This window comes from Eutrigla gurnardus (assembly GCF_963514095.1).
Source record: "Eutrigla gurnardus genome assembly, chromosome: 12".
Lineage (NCBI taxonomy): Eukaryota > Metazoa > Chordata > Actinopteri > Perciformes > Triglidae > Eutrigla > Eutrigla gurnardus.
The window spans coordinates 22570117-22589877 of record NC_139926.1 but is presented as its reverse complement, the minus strand read 5'-3'; the positions used below and the strand labels follow the sequence as shown (position 1 = coordinate 22589877).

Below are 19761 nucleotides of genomic sequence, written 5' to 3'. Positions count from 1 at the left end.
TTAAGGACTGTCTTGCCCTTTTTCTGACTACAAATAAGCTACAAGTGGTGCTCCCTGCTTGCTGCCAGAATCTCTAGAGTTCACACCGGTGGGAGGCAGGAAACAAATAAACACTCAACGTGTGAAAGGAAACTATTTTCAAGAGATATTTTGTAAGCAGAGACAATGACAAACATCTTTAGTTAACAATTAATCAGCGGGTCATTCTTTATTTATTATTTATGACTTAGCTGCAAAAAGCAGGCAGCACTCATATGGCATTTCATGCATAAGGTATCACTATGAATCAGTGTGGGGCTGCACCCTGTTTTCTGTCTTGACATGTTCCTTAAACTCGCTGCTCCTGATGGATCTCGGTGGGACTCTATGTCTGCGTGCTGTCAATACCGCTGCTCGATCCCTCATTTGCTACCTGTCACGGGCTTCAGCAGCATGACTAATGAAGTAAATAAATAAATCTCTCCTCCTCTTTTAACCCCCCCTCCTCCTCCCCGTCCTTTTAACGAGATGAAAAGCTGCACAGATCTATTTTGAGGTTTCACTTCCTTACTGCATCTGCCAAGCCTCATCAAGAAGCATTAGGCATAGCAGTGCTCCAGAGGAGGGAGAGGAAACATGGTCTCATAATCAGTGCAGCGTATGCAATGTAGTCTCACTCTAGAGCGTGAATATGGCCAAGTCAATCCAGACAGAACGGGCCATGGGGTGAAGCATCCATATCATACTGGATATCTTATTGGTTCCTTCAAGACATTGATGGAAGTCATTGATCACTTTCTAATGCACAGTCTAAAGCCTAGTAATGGTACTTAATCTAAAACGTTACTATGGATTAGGGGTGAGTATCGGCAAGAACCTCACGATATGATACGTATCATGATACTTTGGTCGCGATACGATACGTATCACGATATCACGATATGAATAAAGATGAAACACAAGTACCTGAAAATGTACATCAGATGATATTGATGGACAGCCTCTCCATTTTATTAATTCCCATGAAATTCACTGGAATAAATATTGAAAATAAAATGAAAAAGGATAAAGTACTGCATTCATAACACGTCTCAACATGAATCTTTTTTTTTAATTGATCTTTGGAGTTGAAAAATCGATATTGTATTGGGCGGTAAAGTATCGCTATATATTGCTGTATCGATATTTTTACTATGGATCGTTTTAAACTCAAGCTGAAACTTGTTTTTTAGGAGTGATCCGTCATGTGGTCCTAAATCCCCTGAGCTGAAGTTTACAGATTTAAGATAATCAACACATGAGGAAGATATTACTGCTTTATTTACTCTTCCATTCCTCTGACTCCTATTATTTAACGGCAGCCTAATTAGCACTACAGGGACCTGGACAGTTCCTCTGAAGATGACTGCTGTGAATGTTAGCTCTAACAGAAGGACAATGCAGCTTCTCATTTTTATTAAAAGCTTTGATCAATAATGGTATTTCTCGATTTGACACTTTCAGTTTAAATCTGCTGGTTCAGTTGTCAAGACGCCATCTATGCATGCCGGTAAGCATTGATTTTTATTTATTTTTTATTTTAATTTCAAGTCGCAATGCTTTATTCTCGTGATGACGGGTGGACAAATACCCTTTTTTCCCACCAATATCAATGTGTATGTATGTGGGTTTGTAAAACAAGGTAAAACCTGTTACAAATAGAGGACATTGTAAGTACCAAGTTGTTCCTTTTTTTGGTTTGTTTGTTTTGTTTTCAGTGTGTCGCATTCGATGAATGTTAACACACCACCATCTGCTACTTCGGCAAGGTGAAATTGCTGTCTGACTGGAGTCTGGTGTTAATAAATTGTAATAAGTTTGCAAATCTCTGGTTAAGGACTGCAGTTTCGAAACTCAATGATCCTCTTTAACTTGATCTCTAATACGGAAATGAAAACAAACACGGAAATCCGTCATATATGGTATCGGAACAGAGAAAAGGAAAACAAAACCATTACTTTCATCGTGCATTAGTTGACTATTGGCTTCACCTTCTGTGCACTTCTGATACGACCGATCCCTTTGTTTGTATTTGCATATAGATTTACACTTTTAAGCAAATTGCATTGCAAATGAAAAGCGGCACATTTTCCTTCCAGATAGGTTTGTCCCTGTGAGGAGGCCGGCGTGAGGAGCACACCCGGCCTGCCGAGCATTAACATCAAAGAGCCGTTGAAAATGTGAAGTTGATTGAATTGTGGCTTTTGCCAAAGCTTTCTCCCCTCCTCCTCCTTTCTTTTTTGTTCCTGCTAATTAGCTGCCTGGGTTTTCCTGCATTATCATATTTATTCACACTTCTTAGCAACTTGAGAATATGACGCAACGCATTTCAATTTCTTAATATTTTCTCCATCAGTCAGCGTCTGCACTCGACCTTAAACTGACGAGCAACAACTCCAATTTCAAAGGAATTATTTTCATCCTTTTGAAATAAAAAGAGTGAAATCCCCACGCTCCCCATTCATCACTCTCTCAATGTCTATCTCTCTCTATTATCGCTCACAGCCACACAGGTGGGACCGGCCCCTCAGGTCCGACACAAGCTGGAGCCGAGAGTTGAAACGCTGCTCGTGGGGCCCGGTGGCCGCCGTCCAGCACGCCGGCTTCACGCTCTCTCCCCGTGGCGCGGGGGATTAACCCGAGCCATTCGGCTCTGCCGTCGCTTCCCTCCCCAGCAGCGCTCCGCCAAGCAGACAAACAAAGGCAGGCTGACACCAGGTTGAGGATAAAAAAGGAGCACATTTCATTATGTATGCACATTCAAGGCTTTACTGTGAAGATAAATTTAAAAACATGCATGAATATTCGTTGATCTGACATGGGAGGATATTCTCTTCACTGCGAACCACTTTGTGACTTTAACCTTCGGGAGTTAAGTTAGAATAAATATCTATAGTTGTTGAAGGGCTCTGGGTTGTGGATGTCATTTCACTTGATATTTTTTTCATGCAGTGATCCTTGTCCTTCAGTCTCTCACAAATGGACTGTTTCTGTCCAATCAGAGAGCTGTGTGGACACTGACCATCATTGTGAACCCTCCCCCTGATTGAGGCTGCCCAATCATGGTGTAGCCATCATAACTAGGCAGTTGGTTGTCCGTAGGATTCCAAAAAGCAAACCCAAAGCAAAGTTGGAATGCCTGAATTGTGTTTATTTGCTTCTATCATTAGCATAACTGGCTGGTGTTAGGACCGAGGCCAGGGAGCTACCATTGCTCACATTATTTTGTAGGATTATGGTTTTCATGAGAAAAAAGGTATGCATACCCTGCTTTATTTTACTCTCAATAGGACCATCATTTACCAAATGAACATCAGACTTTATTGAAGAAACTAGCAATTGAGACCATAAACTCTACTACTGAGGTAATTCATCTAAAGTGAGAAGTAGGGTCAGTTTCTCATAGATTTCCACACAATCAGACATCCTTGGTCTCACTTTTCAGAACCAGAGGTCGCCACTGGTCAAGCTTTTCGGCACTGGCACTAAGGGAACAAGATCCAGGTTTCAGGTTTAATATAATAAAGTGGCAACGTCTCAGCCAGGTATTACAGTCATGGAACCTTGTCCAAGACCTTGGAGACCAAAGCTCAACATTGACCTGTTTTCAGTTCCACACGTTACAAGTTAAATTGTATTTTCAACACCCGTTTCTTATACTAAAGCATCAAATGATACATTGTGTGTAAAGACATATTCATGGTAGGGGTTTACCTTATAAAACTAATCTGAAAAGGTTAGCAAACGCTTTGCTCCACAGAGCTGGAACTGTTCAAATCAGATAGTTTACCTCTCAAAAGGACCATGACTTGGTGAATTGTACAGCCTTTGAATCCAGCAGGTAAAACCTCAGAGTGATTATCATCAAATCATGAAAACCTTATTAGATTCTGTTCCGAGGCAGTGAAATTTGCTGCGAGAAGGAAGTAATTAGTAGAGAGTCACCACAGCGAGACAATCCTTTCCATGGAATGAAGTTGTCGTACTTATTATATCAACCACAACAGCGCGTCTTCACATTATTAACCACCTTGTTGTCTCCCCGGCTGGCAGATCCCTCCCCTGCTCCTCGTTGCAACAACGGGAGGAGTTCCTTCAGCTTCAGTGACGCCATGAGGTGGAATACTGATGCGTGGCCCCCGTAACTCAATTAAAGCCTTCAAACCTGAGCTGAGGAATCAATCGGCAGCGATGGATTCTGCCGTGTCAGTGGGTGAGGCGTCGTTACTCACGACACCTGAGGGAAGTGACAGTGGATGTAATGAGATTCTCGATGCCCCGTCTCTCACACACATCACACATCGCTAAATGGCAGGAAGGGATCCGGGGATTATGTTTATAAATGTTCTTCGCGTGGCAGCCTGCGGAAGCCGGGGGTCCTTTAAATAGCGCTCGTTCCGTCTCACGGCTTTCCGTTTTTTTTCCCCCCCTCCACCAACTTATGATTGCGTCATTTAAAATATGCCCAAGATTGATGTTTTGTAAGAGTTTTGTTGAATGGAAGATGTATTCAGTGGAGGCTGCTATCCAGCGCGGCTAAAAGTATGCTTGAGAGAGGTTTATTTTTTATTCTTGCTTCGGGGCCGACAGGCTGGCAACGCGTCCTGCTGGATGGTAGCGTGGTGGAAAGGTCACTGCTGGACCGCACAGCGGTTTAACCTTTACAACAGAGGGATCAAAGAGTTTACTGCATAAACCTTTCAAGCATTTTTTATTAAAAAAAAAAAAAGAATAGTTTGCCATTTGTATCAATGCATTTTAAGAACAAGGAGACATTTGATGAGCTAACTTAGGTCTTCATGATGAAAGATCAAATTAATAGGATTATTGTTGCATACTGATCAGAAGGAGTGACAAAAATGTAATTTTAATGTCACTTTATAACATGTAAAAGCTGTATTGTCCCGATTGGTTGTCCTTCCTGTTCCCATTCTTCCCAGTATGATGGTAATTTAGTAGTTCTCTGTATTATTGAAAAGGTCTTTAGAAGACTTCAATCTAACTTGGTGAACTCTGTAACACTGAAGATGGATGCGTTGGACGTAATGACAAGCTTGGCCTTGACTATCGACGTGCAATTAACAGCCAAAGTAATTGTGTTTGGCCATTATTCATTATTCAAGACTCTTGGGTCATTTATCTGTTTCATGACGTCATCTCTGCCAATCTCAACACAAGCAGCCATCACTGATCGATCATACTTCTTGCAGTATGGATACTGTACTGTTGGATGCAAGAAGCGCGCTGCAGAATCATCCAGTTTTCATGAAGCTGTAAAGTGAATCCCCTCACACGTACAAACCAGACCAATCAGGCCCCAGACAGAGAAAATGTCACGTTCTCCAGAGGGCGGCCCACTTATTGGAGGCGGTAAAAGCCAATAGTTGAATGATAAGAAGTTAAGTGAGAATAGCAGTGACTTCGGGGTGAATTAGAAGAGTCGTTTTCTGATGTGATGCAGCAACTTGTGGGCTCACGCTTTGTTCAAAGATTTGTCCTTGAGCCGATCAAAGATTCCATAAGGTGGAACAACGGGGTAAGAAAAAAAGATAAATACTTCTGTGTAGTGGGAATCCATTTATCTCCTTGAATGAGATGTCTCATCGGACACCTGAGCCTCCTGTTTGATGTCTCCCTCGGTGTTAGGGGTCGTTTTAAATCCGGGTTTGAAAAAAAAACAAAAAACTCAGCAGAACACAAACGGTTACAGAGATAGAATCGTCTGTCCGGAATGATTAGCGATGCCTCTTTCTTGTATCAGTTTAGTATGAAAGCAACGTGCGGAGAATTCAGGTGAGACTTTTTGGTTGAGATAAATGTCCACTTAGCCGCGTTACACAACGTAGTGAGCAAAGTCCTGTCGTCTCAGGATGGGAGATGGGTTTTTTCTTTCCCTTTTATATTCACTAATAACCTTTATATATAAAAAGGACGGAATGGAGAGGATATGAAACACATTTGCCATGCACTCAGGACCATTACGCTCACTTTGGAGATGAAGTTTCCTGTTTAAATTTAGCCTAAAAGTGAATCTACAGAGAGAAAACCCCCTGCTGTTAATTAGAAAAACAAGAGCATAACAACAAGGGGAACGGTTCCTCTGGGAAACAGAGCAGATGTGCTGATTAAGTCCCTAAATACGAAACATGAAACTACTTCTCCCTCTGAAAATTAACTTCACTCTCCCTTTTCATTGAGGATACGTTCAAACGCTCAGAGCAGAACTGAAGAAGCAGACATGAAAAACATGTCTTCTGGATATTTAAGACATAAGCTTATTTTTGTTGCAATGGAACTGTTGTGAAAGGCTGAACAAGAGAGGGATATTAGGCAGGGATTTTTATTTCATTTCAAAATGTCACAGTCTGAGAGAAGATGATGAAACACAACTAGAATGTGGATGTTGCCATAAGGCTGGAAAAGTCACTGTATACCAATCAACAGAGGAAAATGGAAACATTCAATGTAAGAAAAGGTCCTTCAGAAGTTTCTAATCCCAACTGTGTATATGTATGTATACTCTTCTTTCCATAAGGCAGTTTGATTTGCGTTTATCTAGAGGTACAACGTAACCTTCTGTGCCATCGACAGTCTATTAAAGAGTTCTTTGGATGGCTGAACACAAAGTGCTGAAGTCTACAAGACTCTGACCAACGAGGCTTCAAACCTGAGGGACAAAATAGGTCATTTAGGAAGCGTAATCTAAAAAAGACCCACTAATTAAACTGCTCAAGGTTGGGAAAAGATCACAGCCACGATTAAAAGGAAGTATTGATAAGAGGAGAGCCTAACACTGTGAAAGAAGCTGCTTTATGTGGCTGACCACAACTTCAATCACTTCATGTGCATAGAAATGGGAAGGGACGTCTCCACATCCCCACTGATAACCAGCGACTAATAAATTGCCTTTAGAAATACTTTTCATCAGAAGTGAGGGAGACACCGTCCGTATACTAACAGTTCTGTCCACGACTACGAGACAAATCACGTCTCGTATCGATTCATTTAGTTTTCGTTTTTTTTCTCCTCCCATGAACTTTGTCTCATCCAGAGAGTGTCTGTCAGACGATGTGAAGGGTATAGCACTCCCAGACAGCAAGAAGGGAACGCAGAGCTGTCTAGAGGGCAGGTATGTTTTTTTTATTAAATGTTATGCCTTTGTTCTCATTAAACGACGACTATATTATCACAAGTTATATGAATTTCAACGGTTGCTGGAGATGAGGAGTGTGCTTTGGTGGACTTGTCTGAAGTCAAGGACCCGTTGGGCCGTTGAATCTAAAGGTCGACAGGCGTAGCGACTGTAGGCTCTAAGGTTGGCGTAGCAACAGTCTGCTGACGCTCAGATGATGCACTGTGAATCTGCAACACTGGACAAGAAATTTGGTTTATTTAAAATGTATAGTGGTCACGTTCATCTGTGTCTCATGGATATAAGCGGATGTATTATTTACATGTTTTTCTTTTCCTCATGCAGATTACCATCTCATTCATCTAAAAGGTATTAAAAAATGTAAAATGTAATTACTGTCTTTCCGTCTTCAAACCATGTCACCCTCTGTGCGTCTAATAATAGATATTAAATGGTGCCTTGTGTGTCGGTATTCAATGGGTGAGAAGAGAGGACGGCAAAACTGTGGGTTTGATGTCTGGTGGAGTAACTGTGATGCAAAAGCATCTCACGGTGATTTAGTGAGAGCAGACACATTTGCAGAACAAAAGGAGGTCGCTTGATCAGAAAAGAGAAACCAAGGTCATCTTCAGCATTGGAACCAAGGAGGAGGGCCCCCTTCACACACAAACTACGGCATTATTAAACACACTTGCAAATTATTTAAAACCGCCCGCATGAAAGATTTAATGAATGCATAGCATCACACTGTGCAACCATCTGACTGCACTTTGCTATTGATGTGGTTCCCCCGGTTCGTGGAGGGATTCAGAACACTTGAAATGCAGCCAGGAATCATTTGCTCCGCGCGGCCTTTTCCCCGCCTGACCTTTCCGTGATTAATGCAGGGCCAGTGCCTCGGCGTTAACCTCCCGACACGAGCTCCCCCTCAGCTGTTGAGTTGCACACGTCCCCACTTCACCAGCCAGATGCTGAGGCTAGAGGGGGCCGGGACGCTTTGTGGGCAGTGTGTAATTAATGTGTTTGACAGCACATTAAACCTAGACCACTTAAAGAGTGCAACAGCACACGCACACGGTGCTAGTGTGGCACGATGTGGCTACGTCACCTGGCAAGGATGGTCACGCAACCACTGGGCTTTCAACAGCTGCAACTTATTTCTGGGCATTTTCTTTACTCGTAAAATCCATGTAAACCAGAAGATTTTACCTTATAAATCTGGAATTTTAAGAATTATTTGGCATAAGAGCAAACCAACGATGGCTTATTAGGGCCACTGTAATAATAAAAAAAAAAAGTTTATATCTTTATTATTGCAAATTTGTGACTTTATAAAGTCACAAATTTGCGAGTTTATTACGATGCTAACAACCGGCATTTATGCTAGCTAACTTCCCATGAATGTATTTATTTTTCTAATTATCACAATGTGTGACTACATCTTATTAAGGATGATGGCTGTTGATGATTATTGTATGATTATTATTATTTTATTTATATGGGCCAAATTGTCACCTTATGGGTGTTTATCGATCAGTGCCGTTGGGCTAAGATGCTAGTGGTAGCTTACACTTGTAGTCATAGCAACGGCTAACATCCGGTCTTAGCGGGATCAAGCAACTTGTTTATATCGGCTATATATTTATAAACTTGCACCCTCTGATGAGATGCAATTATCCTTTAATTCAAGGAGCCACATTTAGTTAATCAAGGATGGAAAATTATTTGAAAGTAAAATTATGTCTACTTAATAAATGTACAAACAGGATCTCTTATTACAAGACATTTCCTGCATGTTCTCATAAGGAGAGGACTCTTAATAGAAATAGGAACACAATCCAAATAACCCTGAAATACTTTCATTATTTACATGAGCTATTTTTCAACTCCATCATTCAACCCAGGATATAAAGAACATTAGACATTAATATTGTCATCCCCATCCATCAAAGCCAGTCAGTAACACATTCAGAACTCCAGCACATAGCTGTGGCAACTCTTAAGGTCAGCAGTCGTTGTCATTTTGTCACAAAGACGAGATGAGTCGTACTTCTTGTTCCTGTTAGCATTCAATCAGAGGTGTCTGAATGCAAATAACCTCGGAGAAAATGTATGACCAAAGTGGCGCCTGACACGTGCAGCGCGTTTCATCTAAATCTGATCAGCAACATCTGATCGTGCATGTGATTAACACATGAGCGGGAAATAAAAACAGATCTATTAGGTCTCAACCTGGTTTCAAGCAACTGAAGAGATGGTGACAAGCTCAAGTTAGATGGGAATTATTGGACTTGTCTGATATTTAATTATGTTTCCATTCCTAGTGGAGCGTCGGGACTTAAAAACAAAAAAACAGACGATGGAAACATGTCATACTGTGACATGAACGTCCACTGGGGAGATGAAAAATGGCGACTACTCTTCTATCATGTTCATTCGTTTGAGTTTTGACTGCTGCTCTTTTAATTACATCATGTTCTGCAGCTGTTTAATGGGACACTGACTGACACCACCAGCTGTTTATATTGACTCAATAACAGATTCATAATTACAATATTCACAGAATAGTGGATCTGGTTTGCACCGACTACCGTCAAGTTTGAAAGGGTTTAATAAAGTGTGTGTCTTGGTTTCGGACAACGGAGCCTCTATGTTCATAAATACAGGTGTACCTCAACCTTTTCCAGACAACAGGATTGATCGATGCCTTTATTCACTGCAAAGATCAGAAAAACTACTTTCCTGTTTCCTGACACTGTTAAAGTCCAGCCTCAAAGGCTGCAAGAAAAATCTCAAAAGACACCTTTCAAAACCATGAAATCCATGAGATTTTACAAAAACTCAGGGTGAGCGGCAGCAACACCAGCAGTGTCTGTCTAGAGGCCTCTTCTCCTCCTGCTGCTGGAGGCACTGGATCTTTTAAACACTTCTTCGTCTCGGGGCCAGCTGCACCTCGTTGTGTGATGCAGCACACCTGGGCCGAGCCACAGGAGAGGAAAAAGGGACGAGAGCACCTGGGAAAACACACAGCTGGAACATTCCCACCCTTAAAACAATGTATTTAAAAAATCACATTGTTAGCAACGAATTACCACCAAACCATTTATTCATTGAAATGAAGTGTACTTGAATTTCAGATGATTAAACTGAGTGCTACTTACTCAAGCTGTGTGTTAGAACTGCTCAGAGCACCGAATACTAAAAACTCCTCTTCAAGTTTCAAGATGAGGCAAATGACGTGCAAGCGAGTCACACATCCCATTTGTACGAGTCCTGAATAAGGGGTCAACTTGGGGTCAAATGTGGAACAGACAAGATCTCATCACGCACAAAAGGGCCAACTAAACGCTGCCACTCTGCTTGAGAATAAGCAGCAAGCACACAAGTAGCCAAACACACGGAAGCTCCTCCCGATAGAAAATGGCTACCACCATGAGATAAAACAAGAAGACCACAAACACAAAGTTACCGGGGAAACAAATGGTAGAGAACACTACCAAGATGGCCGACTGACCTAGCTAGCTTTAAATGCTAAACTCAATGCATCACTGCAGACCATAGTTCTAGCCGACGAAGTAAAAAATATACATTGAAGTGCATATTAATCACACACAACAAGATGTACAACTGACAACTGTGACCTTTAGATTGTTCCGGAAGTTTCCGCTGAAATGTTCAATCTTTCACGCCTCGTTTTACTCAACCAACACCTGCTCACGTCAGTTCACGTGAGAATCACAGGATCATGTATAATAATAAAAGATTAAAATCCATTTGCGTCTGCATGAGTTTTAATGGACAGATGGTTCACCCAATCAGAGGCTAAGTTTGTTTTTTGCCCTTGTGTGTAACAGACCATCTGGAGGGTCAGGTTAACCAGCACCACCACCTCCATATGAAATCTTCACTGACCTCCATTTAATCAAGATGTTACACACTGATGGACTCTAATGGTTCAAATGTGTTTCTTGCTTCCCGACATCAGAAAAACATTGCAACGCCACATGACAGTGTGTAAATAAAACACCGGCCCCTTTGTTGCTTTCAGAGTCATGCTGGGTGTTGGATTTGGCCGGCGGATGCACGACTGTTTCACATCTGGGTCCAATAGCGTATTTCCTTTGAATAACAAAGAGCACGCTCGCTTCCTGCCATACATAGGATCGTTGATGGCAGCTGTTGAAAGGACCGCCGGTCACGGCACATCTCAAACCGAGGGCCGAGCCGCGCTGACATCTGAGGTTTCTTAAAATCATCTGTGAGGAAAAGGCTGCATCACAGCATCGGACGAACCCTCTTCAAAAAGATGGAAATGGGTTCATCTTAGTCCAGCATTCACAAAAACACAAATAAACTTTTGCAAAGTTTAGGCGAAATTGGTGATATTGGTGAGTTTTAAACCAGACTGTCCTCCTCGAGAAAACGACCACATAGGTCGTGTGTCAAGCACCGAATTACGACCATATGTTACGTTTCAAAATAGCGCGCCCTCTAGCGGTCAAGTAAATATCGACACTCCGGTGTCTCAGACGATCGCCCCCCCCACACGTCGACCTAAACCTACCCCGATTCCACGACATCTTCTCCCCAACCCCCCCCCCCTACCCCCCCCCCACCCCCATCCCCCCCCGCGCGCCCCCCGCGCTACCCCCCCCCCCCCGCGCGCCCCCGCGCGCCCCCCGCGCTACCCCCCCCCCCTAAACCTACCCCCCCCCCCCCCCCCCGCGCTACCCCCCCCCCCTAAACCTACCCCCCCCCCCACCCGCGCGCCCCCGCGCGCCCCCCGCGCTACCCCCCCCCCTAAACCTACCCCCCCCCCCCCCCCCGCGCGCCCCCCGCGCTACCCCCCCCCCCCCCGCGCGTGCATCATCGGCAGAGACCGCCTCCACACGTCGACCTAACCCTAACCTTAACCACTACTATCGTTGCGGAAGAATCTCCGCAATACGCTCCCAGAGGTCGTATTCGAGTGCATGGACCAACGACAACTGTGGTCGTATGAGTTGGAGGACTTGTTGTTTTAAACAGTATGTAAATGAGGATCTTTCTAATGCGTCAGCATAAGGTTTCTTCCTTAGATCGATTTTCTATATCTGCAGCACTACCCAGAACTCACAGCACCATCCATATGCATGGAAATACTCTTCCATATGTAACACTGCAATATGGAAACTGTGCATTTTAATGAGTTTCTTGGGGCAAAATATACATTTTTATTTTGTTGTGATAGTTTTATGTAAATATAAAACCATCTTATTTGCCTAGTTTGTAGTTGTTTGTAGTCGGGGTGGTATCCGGTTATTTCTGCACTGTGATATCACAGTGCTGGATTTCTGTTTTACTTGGCTTGTAGACTTCACTCCCGCGTTGCATTCAAGACAAATTTGATTCAAACTGTTCGACCTACAAAAAAAAAGTATAATGGAACACCATGTTTTGGCTTTGAGGGCTTGGAATGTTTGGAGGTCGGAAGTTGAACATTTGAACTGGAAAACTCATCAGCTCCGGGGCGATCAGCCCCAGAGTCACAGTGAAGATAATTGAAGTGTTTTTTGTGCCAAACAGCTTAATGCTGTCAGCTTGGTACTTGTACATGTTTGCATCTTTTGACCTGTCAAACACAGATGTAACTAAAATGTTTGTGCTTGAAATTAAGTGTTGGCTTGTTACTGCTTTCTGGTGCCCCGAAATGCAGAAGAGTCATGGTTAATGCCATTACTGTCTGTTTCCTCCTACGTCTAAATTATGCAACAAAACAATCTGTATTTTATAAATGAGAGAATTAGTTACAATAAACTGTATTTATTAAACACATCTCAAAACATGGTTTAAGATAATGCAAGGCAATTATTAATGAAAATTAAAAAAATATATATATATTTTAAATGCATTGTTTCTGTATGGTGATGAATACGTTTCAATAGAGATACATGGACCACACTAGTATAAGGCATGAGACCCAAATGCACAACCACACTGAGGTTGGAGAATGTTTGAAACACCTTAAATGGTAAATGATCGGTACATTGGAAGGCAGCGAGGCAAAATAACAGTCAAAACTGACGAGGTCAAAAACAGGCGGAACACTCGGAATACAAAGTACCACTGGAAAGCTTTCTCACAAGGAATCAAGACAAACTGGCAGGGAAGGGAGAGGAAGACAGGACTAAATAGAGCAGGAGGTGGGGAGACAACGAGGCTCAGGTGAGACACATTAGGAAGGTAATCAGCCAGGAGGGAACACACATGAGGGCGTGAAAGTCAAGACACCTGAAAGTAGGGGTGAGAACAGGAAATAACTAAATAAAACAGGAAATTTATAACTCCAAATAACCTCAAGTAATATAATCACATGACTTGTGAGGCAAACGTGACAAAATGTGTGTTATAATAAAAATAAAATAAATACCTCAACAGAACAAATCACAAAGCTATTGCAACATTTACAGGAAAGAGTCCGATTGTGCGGAACATGTCAGTGAAGAGGAGGATGGCGTAAAGGAGATGCATTCAAACATTAATATGCTTTGAGTCATATTTGATTTTATGAGTCAGTGGAGAGCTGACAGGAAATGACAAGCATCATGTTTTTTGGCTTGACTTGAATTTGGGACACCTGCCCGGGGTCAGTAAACCACCCATTTCTCTGCACATTTGTTTCTGTAGAAAGTATCAACTTTAGAGTGACATTCCATTTGTGATTGGTGTGGCATCTGTGTTTCTCTTGTTCTTGAAGTAGATCACTGAGCTTGAACTTTGATTTAATTGGTTATTTCTGAGAGCAGGAAAGAGGGGAGCGCCTTCTGTCTCGGTTCCCCCCAGACAAATTTGGGCATAACACAAATTCTGGGCTTTTTTCCCCTTTTCTTGTCCCATCAGGTAGATGCAGCAGATAGGTAGATAGTCATTGGTAGTGGCAGAATGTTTATTGAAGGAATAACACAGCGTTGTAAGAAATACAATAGAGACGGATGTAAGATGTATTATATGCCTTCTGGGGACTGAGGGTGCCTCGGTAGGATTAGGGACTTTACTAACACTGAACAATCAAAAGCTGCTTTGTCTAGATCAATGTCTCCCGTCTCTCCAGAAACCCTGCCTTCGTTGATGAGCACCTTCATAGCCGACAAAGCCAGATTTCTTTCAGCGCTCCAACAGGGACATCAACGTTATTGCCGCTGACAGTGCCAAGCCCCAACTCTTTGATTTTTGTTTCTCCACCTCAGCCTCGCGCTTCCACGGAAATTGAATGATTGTACATTCAAATGTCAGTTTGCTTCTGAAATGATAACAGAAATGCCCTGCTGATCTGCGACCTGCGTCCCCAGATTGGATTCCATGTGAAAGCCACGCTTGTATACTTTCTATACATATGGATTTGTTTCTGTTGACACGTATTAAAACTCAATATACTGTTCTTTCATTTAATGACATGTGCTGGTGCTTATTTATTCTCATATCTAAGACACAGTGAACAAGTCCTATGGAACTGAGTCGTCCAATCATTTGTATGTGCAACTGTTTCCTCCTGTGTAAATATGGAGGGAAAGTGTTTGAACCGCTATGAATAATGAGCTCAAAGCAGAGAGGAGGACCTCTTATCTATTTTCCATCCGAGTCTCATTTTTCTCCATTTCAAAGAGATCACTCAACGGCGCAATATTTTTTTTCTCCATCCCAGTCCTTCATCTGTCATGCCTTAATGCTGTACAGATCCAACGTGTGATATCTTATGTAAATCTGTCATTTCAAGAAACCGCCGTGCTGAGAAGCCATGCTAAGATGTTAGAGAACCAGAGGTTAAAGCTACGTCGGTGCTGACGTCTAGTTGCACTATTGAGCTGTTATTCTATGAGCAGCAGTGTTCGGAGCTTCCACAACTTTTTCATTTTCTCAACTCTGTCGACAGATACAGCAGAGCAGTGATCCTCAAAGTGGGCTCCTTGGCACTTGGCACACCGTCGGTCCATGAAATAGTTTGCTAGCAGCAGTAAAGTAGGATATCTCAACTTCTGGATCGACTGGCACAGCATTTTTTCACAGGCATTCATGGTTCCCAAACAATGTATCCTAACGAGTTTTAGGATGCATGCAAATCTAGCATCTAGCATGCTAACATAAGATTGTGAACACAATAATATACCAGCTAGCAGGTTAGCATTGTATTAACATGTTGTGTATCGTAAAAGTGGATTCTTAGTGCTTTTAAACAAATATACCCACATTTTTTTACTATTTCTTTCAAAGTGTCAACACATGACCATGATGGTGTCCTTAAAGGAGAGCTGAAATTAAATTTAGCCTTTCTTTAGCCTTTAAGAGCACATCTCAGTTAACATTTTTTTTTAAGTTAACAAAAACAAGTGCAAAAATTAATTTTCTTCATGTTTTTATATCAAAATCCAATGGTTAATTCTGACGGGAAAAGACAATACGATGCTTGCTTACATGAGAACCAACCAATAATATCATGACATCCATCCATGAATCAATGCGCAACTTCGGCTCTGCTCAGAGCTATAGGAGGTTGTGAGCAAATATTTTTAATAATCATATCAAATTCCTGAAATCCACCTTGCACAACGAGCACTGCAAAATATGATTAAGGTAAAATGAATATATGGGACTGAGTAGAAGACTCTGACAGTCTACAGTAGCTACATCAGCTCATATGCAAGCCAAATCTGATGAGCTATCATCCATGAATTTGAATTATGTGGCAACCTGATGATTCAGCTTCACGAAAGAGGAGTGCTTGTCAGATTTCATTTCAAAAAGCGATTGTTAGCTTTACTCATTTTCCATATCTGTGTACCTTTGACAAGACAAATTCTTGGTTATTGAGTAACTTGGTAACAGATGTGGACATAAATCCCCCCCCTTCAGAAGCCAATCACCACACTCTCTCAATTTCCAGCCGGACCACTCAACTTGAGCCGCTAGTTCAGTATGTCTAAGCTTTTTCCAATTATATACTCCACTCGCTTAGGTCAGGTCTTACTGCACGCCGGTGCTAACAATCTCTCATGGGAGCTGGAGCTGCTGCCACACACCTGCTTCCACCCGGTCCACTCGCTCGTCTGCCCAAAAACCGGCGTCTCCGTTTTCCCTTGTTCTCCTCCCGAGTATAAAGACAGTCACGGAGCTCTTTGGAGTCCATTTAAGTCGACAGTATATTGCTCCTCTCCACAGTTAACAATGTGAATGTATGCTGTGAAGTGCTTTGACCTCAGGAAACATTCACTTTGCACCCAGCAGATATTCGAGTGTTTTATGAAGTGCCACGGGGGGGAAGCCGTAGCTCAGAAGTAACAGCCTGACAGTTTTGAGTGACACTCCAAATGCAGTCGGCACATTTTCCTTTCCACTTATTTCACGAAACTCTAGATTTATTTCCCCCTTGCTCCAAAAATATGCTCCATAACTACATTTTGGCCTCTTAACTCTAATTACTTTGCTGTTAGGCTTATACAAAGATGCTACCTACACTGATCTCCTAATCTTAACTGCGGTGTGTTTTGTGAACTTTGAGGTTGGTGTTATTTTCTTTAGTCCACAAAACCAGCAAAGCCTCATTTTTTCTCTAAATACTTTACTTTTTTGCCCTCTCTGTGACATTCATCGCTAAGCCCAGTGGTGTATATTAAAGACAAAAATGAGTGAAAAGTTCAGTTATTGGACACTGTGGTTTTCAGCATTCGTTCCTCAAACGGGAGTGAATGGTGCATTTGTCAGGAACTATTTGCATCAGTGGAGTAATACACACTTGGTGTTCTAGTGCATATTTACTGCAGAAGGACGGGTTTATGTGGAGTCAAACACTACTATATCAGGCGATGGAAACACAGGCTTGACTTGCAAGTGGGATACATTATATTGCTGCTTTTGACTTTTTACTGAAGAAAATAACAAAAATATCACCATTTCTATGACTCATTTTCATTTCACTTCTTTCAAACTTTCGGTTATGACACTTCGTAGGAGGTCATGAAAATGAAACACGGTCCTCCTGTAGCTCACCACAGCTTTGTCTCACCCTGTAGATTTAGACATGAATTACAACACACACCACGCTTAATGCACCAGACCAATCACACAAAGGAGAATATGTGAAAAGTCCAGAGCTCCTGTTTGATTGATAATCACATTCATTCATTTCCTTGATGGAGTCTCATTCCTTTTAATTCATGAGGCGTAATGAATGATTTGATGCTGAAGTGTTGACACCAGTATCCCCCCCTCACTTTATCTCTCCGCATCCCCTTCTCTCCCCCACAATCTGACCTTCAAAAACGACAAATGCAATAGAGATAAAAGGACATGAAATGTCTTTTTGCTCAATTACAGTACACATAAGAAAGGTCAAATGTCGCATGCTGCTACGACACGGTGAGCGTTGTAGATGTGGTTGTTGCGGCTGATGAATCACAGTGGCGTGGAAGGCATGGTCGACATCGCCCGGCAAGGTGAGGGTCCCTCGCGGCAATGTTTCACAATGAGGGATACAATCTGTGATTCAAGCGTTCCTGTCAGCGAAGGAGCGGACGGAATAATTAGTTTAAACACAGACCGTGTTTCTTCTGGTCAGCAGGGACACAGATGATTAACAACAATGGGCCCAGAGAGGGCCAGGCTCATTGCATTCTCTCCACCGACCATCGGGGAGGCAACTCCTCTTTTCTCAGAAAATGGTCCTACTTCTCACTTGATTTATTATCACAGACAACATGGTAAACATGAGTTCATGGTCTCAACCTCTAGTTTCAAGTCTTCTTCAACACATAGATTATGGTTCATTTAGAGTGAAATAGACCATAAATCAGGGTATCCTTTAGGGCGTGGCTACCTTGTGGTTGACAGAGTGCTGCCATGGCGTCGTCATCTCGTTACCATGCTACCAATGCAATTAGCTACTAAGATTACTTTAGCACTTAGCTATAAAGTTTATGGAGGCTAATTTTGCTAACAGCCTTACACCAGAAGCCAGATCCAGTAAGGCTGCTGCTCTTCCTCTTGTGTTCGCCAGGTCCACCCGTCGCTCTTCCACAGTCCAAATATGGTCACTTCCTTCACTGGTTGTAAAAATTCCAAGATGGCCAAACTAGAGGCTCCAAAACCGTAGTCCACAACCACTGGGTGACGACCACATCAGCGTCTTATATACAGTCTGTGAGTTATCTGTCGTTGCAGGCTTCTGAAGCTTCTACTTGACTGTAAGGAGTTATAGTGCTGTGTGCACCGATGCTAAGCTAGCTGTCAGACAGTAAATACCACAAAACTGTAGCTTGTCGAACTATTCACTTTTGAAGTAACTTTCTCAACGCTGGACGTCACCCATCTGCTCTTGTTGGCTGATTATCTTCCTTCATATCTTCTCATATACTTCACCTCCCTCCAAACTGTTTCAATCTGTGAAATAGCAGTCGGTATGAATTTGCAGGTGTTCTTTTTTGCAGTTACACTGAGTGAAGCTGTCCAGTCCTCAAGGCTCTTTCTGGATGTTTGGCTGGACTCTGACTCATCAATAACTGGCCCACTGGCAGCCGGCTCTCACTGACTATTAAATAACAGCAGCAAATGAGACTGACAGAACATGACATAGGTCATTAATGATTGTGGAGTGGGTGCGCTAATGTGTATCATTTCGATGGCCACAGCATAACTATTTAGCACTTAAAAATGCGTTAAATCAAAGACAGGGCGGCTGATCAGAGAGCAGCAATTAGAACTTTATGCGATATGTTTTAATGTGAGCATGAAGTTTTAAAATACAATTGAAATGGTCCATGCATGGGAAGATGCATGTAAAGGTCACATTGGAGGTCAGAAAGGTCAGTTACTGCAAATCCAGTGATCCAAATCTGATCCATGCAACATTTTTTCTTTATAATTATATTAATACAATTAACATTGTGCATTAATAATATAATGTAGGACTTTAAATTATGTAAGTTTGCTAATGTACAGTACTCCCTCTCTGCTACCACAATCCCTAAATTACTTCCATCATCACTACGAGTATTTTATGGTCCGCAGGCTTTGAGTCTGTGTGGAACCTTTATTTTTTATCATATACACACTAAAGCAATAAACTGAGACCATGTTGATATCAACATTGTTGATAAGAAAAGGTAATGAAATATAGACTAGGTGTCAATGCACCTGTATTATTTTTGCCCAGAGCTGGTGCAGATATCTTTGATAATAGATGATCCCTATGATAAAAGAATCCAGAATGTGTTTTTATGTGTTTTATGTGTTATGTGGTGGGCTGCACGGTGGTGTAGTGGGTAGCACTCTCGCCTCACAGCAAGAGGGTCCTGGGTTTGATTCCCGGGTCAGCCTGGGTTCCTTCTGTGTGGAGTTTGCATGTTCTCCCCGTGTAAGCGTGGGTTCTCTCCGGGTTCTCCGGCTTCCTCCCACAGTCCAAAGACATGCAGGATGGGGATAGGTTCATTGATGACTCTAAATTGACCGTAGGTGTGAATGTGAGCGTGAATGGTTGTTTGTCTCTACATGTCGGCCCTGTGATAGACTGGCGTCCTATCCAGGGTGTACCCTGCCTTCGCCCAATGACAGCTGGGATTGGCTCCAGCCCCCCTTGCGACCCT

The 19761-nt window shown here is 42.4% G+C and overlaps 1 protein-coding gene across 1 annotated transcript in view; it reads left to right on the top strand.

The window, feature by feature from the left end:
- LOC311021655 (protein FAM171B-like) overlaps positions 1-16156 on the top strand; it is a 128732-nt gene extending 112576 nt beyond the window's left edge. Inside the window, exon 8 of the mRNA XM_084022341.1 lies at positions 16145-16156. The gene's annotated coding sequence lies outside the window, so the exon portion shown is untranslated. The remainder of the gene's footprint in view (positions 1-16144) is intronic.
- The last annotated feature ends 3605 nt before the right edge of the window (positions 16157-19761 follow it).